This window comes from Scyliorhinus torazame, chromosome 11 (assembly GCF_047496885.1).
Source record: "Scyliorhinus torazame isolate Kashiwa2021f chromosome 11, sScyTor2.1, whole genome shotgun sequence".
Lineage (NCBI taxonomy): Eukaryota > Metazoa > Chordata > Chondrichthyes > Carcharhiniformes > Scyliorhinidae > Scyliorhinus > Scyliorhinus torazame.
The window spans coordinates 97,057,471-97,064,780 of record NC_092717.1 but is presented as its reverse complement, the minus strand read 5'-3'; positions in this window follow the sequence as shown (position 1 = coordinate 97,064,780).

The following is a 7,310-nucleotide window of genomic DNA, read 5'->3' as shown; positions in this document are numbered from 1 at the left end:
ATCCTCCAGACATAGTCTCAAAATCAGGGAATCCAGCCCCATGTCAGGAACATCGAAAACAGCTTCCATATTTCTGAACATGTGTCGTAATGAAAATGTGTTTTTAAGTTGTATTTTAAATGTGTGTAATGAATAAAATAAATCATGACTAGCACCAAGGTTTGATAAGTATCTCCACTCGTAAGAATTAAATATCTCACATTGACTCCATCACTGATAAATTATCATATCAGCTTTGTTCTAGCCAAAACAGCCACAGATTCTGCTTTTTGACTTATTTTACTAATAAACACAAATAAAGTAAAGTCAGCTTATGTCATGCAAATTTGGATCACATGTCCAACAGCAAACAGTGATCCAGACCTTTTGGTCACTGGGTGGTCAGAGACCGGATATATTCTGAGACATGGTTAGAGCAGGGACAGGAATGGTTGTTGCAGGTGCCGGGGTTTAGATATTTCAGTAAGCTCAGGGAAGGTGGTAAAAGAGGGGGAGGGGTGGCATTGTTAGTCAAGGACAGTATTACGGTGGCAGAAAGGACGTTTGATGAGGACTCGTCTACTGAGGTAGTATGGGCTGAGGTTGGAAACAGGAAAGGAGGGGTCACCCTGTTAGGGGTTTTCTATAGGCCTCCGAAAAGTTCCAGAGATGTAGAGGAAAGGATTGCAAAGATGATTCTGGATAGGAGCGAAAGCAACAGGGTAGTTGTTATGGGGGACTTTAACTTTCCAAATATTGACTGGAAACGCTATAGTTCGAGTACTTTAGATGGGTCTGTTTTTGTCCAATGTGTGCAGGAGGGTTTCCTGACACAGTATATAGATAGGCCAACGAGAGGCGAGGCCATATTGGATTTGGTACTGGGTAATGAACAAGGACAGGTGTTAGATTTGGAGGTAGGTGAGCATTTTGGTGATAGTGACCACAATTCCATTGCGTTTACTTTAGTGATGGAAAGGGATAGGTATATACCGCAGGGCAAGAGTTATATCTGGGGGAAAGGCAATTATGGCGCGATGAGGCAAGACATAGGATGCATCGGATGGAGAGGAAAACTGCAGGGGATGGGCACAATGGAAATGTGGAGCTTGTTCAAGGAACAGCTACTGCGTGTCCTTGATAAGTATGTACCTGTCTGGCAGGGAGGAAGTGGGCGAGCAAGGGAACCGTGGTTTACTAAAGCAGTTGAAACACTTGTCAAGAGGAAGAAGGAGGCTTATGTAAAGATGAGACATGAAGGTTCAGTTAGGGCGCTCGAGAGTTACAAGTTAGCTAGGAAGGACCTAAAGAGAGAGCTAAGAAGAGCCAGGAGGGGACATGAGAAGTCTTTGGCAGGTAGGATCAAGGATAATCCTAAAGCTTTCTATAGATATGTCAGGAATAAACGAATGACTAGGGTAAGAGTAGGGCCAGTCAAGGACAGTAGTGGGAAGTTGTGCTTGGAGTGCGAGGCGATAGGAGAGGTGCTAAATGAATATTTTTTGTCAGTTTTCACACAGGAAAAAGACAATGATGTTGAGGAGAATACTGAGATTCAGGCTAATAGACTAGAAGGGCTTGAGGTTCATAAGGAGGAGGTGTTAGCAATTCTGGAAAGTGTCAAAATAGATAAGTCCCCTGGGCCGGATGGGATTTATCCTAAGGTTCTCTGGGAAGCTAGAGAGGAAATTGCTGAGCCTGTGGCTTTGATCTTTAAGTCATCTTTGTCTACAGGAATAGTGCCAGAAGACTGGAGGATAGCAAATGTTGTCCCCTTGTTCAAGAAGGGGAGTAGAGACAACCCCGGTAACTATAGACCAGTGAGCCTTACTTCTGTTGTGGGCAAAATCTTGGAAAGGTTTATAAGAGATAGGATGTATAATCATCTGGTAAAGAATAATTTGATTAGAGATAAGTCAACACGGTTTTGTGAAGAGTAGGTCATGCCTCACAAACCTTATTGAGTTCTTTGAGAAGGTGACCAAACAGGTGGATGAGGGTAAAGCAGTTAATGTGGTGTATATGGATTTCAGTAAAGCGTTTGATAAGGTTCCCCACGGTAGGCTACTTCAGAAAATACAGAGGCATGGGATTCAGGGTGATTTAGCAGTTTGGATCAGAAATTGGCTAGCTGGAAGAAGACAAAGGGTGGTGGTTGATGGGAAATGTTCAGACTGGAGTCCAGATACTCGTGGTGTACCACAAGGATCTGCTTTGGGGCCACTGCTGTTTTGTCATTTTTATAAATGACCTGGAGGAAGGCGTAGAAGGATGGGTGAGTAAATTTGCAGATTACACTAAAGTCGGTGGAGTTGTGGACAATGCAGAAGGATGTTACAAGTTACAGAGGGATATAGATAAGCTGCAGAACTGGGCTGAGAGGTGGCAAATGGAGTTTAATGCAGAAAGGTGTGAGGTGATTCATTTTGCAAGGAATACCAGGAAGACAGAGTACTGGGCTAATGGTAAGATTCTTGGCAGTGTGGATGAGCAGAGAGATCTCGGTGTCCATGTACATAGATCCCTGAAAATTGCCACCCAGGTTGAGAGGGTTGTTAAGAAAGCGTACGATGTGTTAGCTTTTATTGGTAGAGGGATTGAGTTTCGGACCCATGAGGTCATGTTGCAGCTGTACAAAACTCTGGTGTGGCCGCATTTGGAGTATTGCGTGCAATTCTGGTCGCCGCATTATAGGAAGGATGTGGAAGCATTGGAAAGGGTGCAGAGGAGGTTTACCAGGATGTTGCCTGGTATGGAGGGAAGATCTTATGAGGGAAGGCTGAGGGATTTGAGGCTGTTTTCGTTAGAGAGAAGAAGGTTAAGAGATGACGTAATTGAGGCATACAAGATGATCAGAGGATTAGATAGGGTGGACAGTGAGAGCCTTTTTCCTCAGATGGTGATGTCTAGCACGAGGGGACATAGCTTTCAGTTGAGGGGAGATAGATATAAGACAGATGTCAGAGGTAGGTTCTTTACTCAGAGAGTAGTAAGGGCGTGGAATGCCCTGCCTGCAACAGTAGTGGACTCGCCAACACTAAGGGCATTCAAATGGTCATTGGATAGACATATGGACGATAAGGGAATAGTGTAGATGGGCTTTAGAGTGGTTTCACAGGTCGGCGCAACATCGAGGGCCGAAGGGCCTGTACTGCGCTGTAATGTTCTATGTTCTATGTTCTATACAACCGGACTCCGTGGAAGTCCTGACATGACTACTCTTATCGGAAATGCCCGGGAAGTTTTGACTTCTGATGGCTAATTCCCCTGCTCCCTGGGATCGTCAGAAAATGTCTTTGGCTCTGAGTTAGAGTCAGAGACTTCAAACAGTTCCAGTTTACTTAGCTGGATTGTTACATCGGAAATGTTAGATTAAAAAATGCTAATCTCACTCCTGATTAACTATACAACTGACTCTCCCACTGACTCTCCACTTGACTCCATGACTTCACCCCCTGACTCCCACCCCAATCACCCGCAACTCAACCTGACTAACCCCACCATCTGACCACTTCCTAACTTCCCCAAATCCCCCAACCTGCCCGACTCATCCACCTGACCTGAGAAGCCCCTGACCTGACAAGCCCTCCTATTCCAACACAATAACCTCAATCCACATACCCACTCACCCACCTGCCACCTAGCTACTTGCTACCCTGCTACCTCATGCACCTGCCTCCCTTCCCATCTACCACTGTACCATCTCACTCATCTGACAACCTACCACCTCACCTACTCTCCATCTAAAACTCCACCCACCTGCCACCTTACTGCCTCACCCATGTCACCCTCCCCACCTGCTACCCTGCCACCCTACCCACCAACCACCTTTCTCACCAGCCACCCATCCACCTACCACTATATTAATCTAAGATCCACCCCCCACCCCCCCACCCACCCCTTCCCACCTCCATACCTAGTCTCCTGACATCCTGGCACCTACCCACCTACCAATTCACTGACCCGCCACCCTACCATCTCAGCCACCTCCCATCCTATCACCCTACTCATTCATCTACTCACCCGTTCATCCATCACTCATTCAACCACATTCACACACCACATCTGCTCTCATTATTTTCGCTGCTCTCTGTGAAGGTTCCTGCACTGAGGGAGTTCTTTTGCAACGTACATCGGAAGTCGGAGTCTTTTCAAAGTATGCAGAAACTTGGGAGGTTTTCTGTTCAATCAGACGCAGAGGCTGTGGCTCTGCCTGGAAGTTTGGGGCCAAATTAAAGCAATTATCCACATCTACATTCCGAGGTAACCACATGGAGCTTACAGCTAAAGTATTGAACAATACTGATCTAAACTATTATATAATTGTAGGCTGCTTGTCATATTACAAGTTTTCTTATTAAATAGCTATTTTATATTCTGACATCCTATAATAAATGTTTAGAACACTAGATATTAATATTTCCTTTATATTTTCATCATTTTGAGTTTGCAGGAATTTAATTAGATTATTTCTTCATTTTAGTTCCGAACTACACCTTTTTTGTTAGCCCAACCAATCCTGTAGTGGATGACATGCCCGTCCAGGCTTGGACTGATAAGTGGCAAGTAACATTTCTGAAACATAAGCGCCAGGCAATAACCATGTCAAACAAGGAAGAGTCCAATCACATCCCCTCAACATTCACGAGCAGAATGAATGCTCATTGAGCTTGTCGTCATCAATATTCCAGGGATCACTATTGGCCAGAAATTCAAATGAACAGCCAAGCAAATGATGTGTCCACAAGAGCAAGTTAAAAGCTGGGGATTTTGTTCAGAACACAAGAAATAGAAGCTGGAGTAGACAATATGACACATGAAACCTGGTCCATTATGCAACATGATCATGACTGATACTGTGTTTCAGCTCCACTTTCCCATCCATTCCCCATATCCCTCGTTCACTCTGCCGTTACTGTATTCAACTACAGAGCAGCCACAACACTGGGGTAGTGAATTCTAAAGATTCACAACCTTTTGAAAGTTTCAAAAATTGTTTCTCGGGATGTGGGTGTCACTGGGTAGGCCAACATTTTTTGCCCATCCTTAATGGCCCTTGAGAAATTGATGATCATCTGCCATCTGGCACCGCTGCAGTCCATGTGCTGTAGATACACCCACAGTACTGTTATGGAGGGAGTTCCAGGTTTTTAACCCAGCAGCAGTGAAAGACCTGTGGTACAATTCCAAGTCAGAGTGGCTTGGAGGGGAACTTGTAGGTTTTGGTGCCCCCATGCACCTGCTGCTCTGTCCTTCCACCTGGTAGAGGTAATGGGTTTTGATGCCGCTGCCAAAGAAACTTGGTGAGTTGCTGTAGTGCATCTTGTAGATGGTGCACATGTCGGTGATGCAGGAAGTGAATGGTTAATGTGATGGATTGGGTGTCAATCATGCAGGCTGCTTTGTCCTGGATGGTGTTAAACTTCTTGAGTATTGTTGAAGCTGCACTCAGCCAAGCAAATGGATAGTATTCCATCAGTCTCCTGTTTTGTGCCTTGTAGATGGTGGACAGGCTTTGGGGAATGAGACGGTGAAGGCATGTCTCATTACGGAATTCCCAAACTCTGGCCTGCACTTGTAGCTGCAGTATATATATGGCTGGTCGAGTTCTGCTCAATGGTAACCCCCAGGATGTTGATCGTAAGCGAGTGAATTAATTTTTCATCATCCCAGTCCTACTAAACGATCAACCCTTTATCCTGAGACTTTGCCCCCATGTTTTAGATTCCCCAACCAGCCAGAGGAAACAATCTCTCAACGCCTACCCTCTCGAGCCTCTCCGGAATCCAATATGTTTCAATAAAATTGCCTCCCATTCTTCTAAATGACAGACAATGTAGCCTAATTTACTCCATCTCTCATCATGGAATTACCCCTCACCCCAAGAACCAATTTAATTAAACTTTTATGTATTATCTCCAATGCAAGTATACCTTTCCTGAAATATGGAGACCAAAACTGCAGACAGTATCCCAGATGTGGCCTCACGAAAACACTGTGACTTATTTCCTTATTCCCCAAAGCTTGTCCAGAAAGGCACAAGTCAAGGGCATGATGGAATACTCTCTATTTGCTTGGATGATCCACTAACAAATATTGCTCGAGTAGCTCAACATTATCCAGAGCAAAGCAATTGCGATATTGGTACCTCATCCACTCGTCTAAATGTACAGCCCCTCTTTGACTACAACGCGTACCATCTAAAGGGCACAGTCCAACAACCCACCAAAATCCCTGTGGCAATCCTGAATCCGTGACCTCCATCACCTAGAAGGACAAAGGCATGGAAACACTATTACCTCCAAGTTACCATCCTTATGGGCAGCACGGTAGTACAGTGGTTAGCACTATGGCTTCACAGCGCTAGGGTCCTAGGTGCGAATCCCGGCTTGGGTCACTGTCTGTACGGAGTCTGCACTTTCTCCCCATGTCTGCGTGGGTTCACTCCGCGTGCTCCGGTTTCCTCCCACAAGTCCCGAAAGACATGCTATTAGGTCATTTGGACATTCTGAATTCTCCCTGCGTGTACCTGAACAGGCACCTAAATGTGACGACCAGGGGCTTTTCACAGTAACTTCATTACAGTGTTAATGTAAGCCTACTTGTGACAATAAAGATTTTTTTTTTTTAAAGTCACACATCATCTTGGCTTGAACATTTATCATAGAATCACTACAGTGCAGAAAGAAATTGAGTCTGCACCAACCCTTTCGAAAAACCATCCTACCTAGGCCCAATACCCCACCCTGTAACCTCACCCTAAGGAGCAATTCAAGACCAATCCACTTAACCTGTGCATCTTTGGATTGTGGGAGAAAACCGGTGCACCCAAAGGAAACCCACGCAGACACGGGGAAAGTGCCAACTCTACAGAGTCACCTGAGGTTGGAATTGAACCTGGGTCCCAGGTGCTGTGAGGCAGCTGTGCTAACCACTGTGCCACATTGTCACCACTCCTTGTTGTGGATAGGTCAAAACCCTGGAATTACATATCTGACAGAATTTTGGGAGTACCTTCCACCACACAGATTGCAGCAATTCAAGAAGACGACGCGACAGCACTTTATCGGAGCAAAGGGATGAGCAGTAATCTTGCCAGCAATTCTGAGATCTTAAAAATGGGTAAAAAATGATAGCAACATAAATATTATTGCCTATTGAAATTACTGTTGCAATATATATTCACTGACTTAAAATATTTATAGTTACAGGACATAACCTCTGCCTAGGTTGTAGAAAAATGACAATCAATACTTTTACATATTGTGCAAGATTAAAATGTAATACTATTTTTGCAGTCGTAGGTTATTGTATTTTTCTTAAATCCAAAA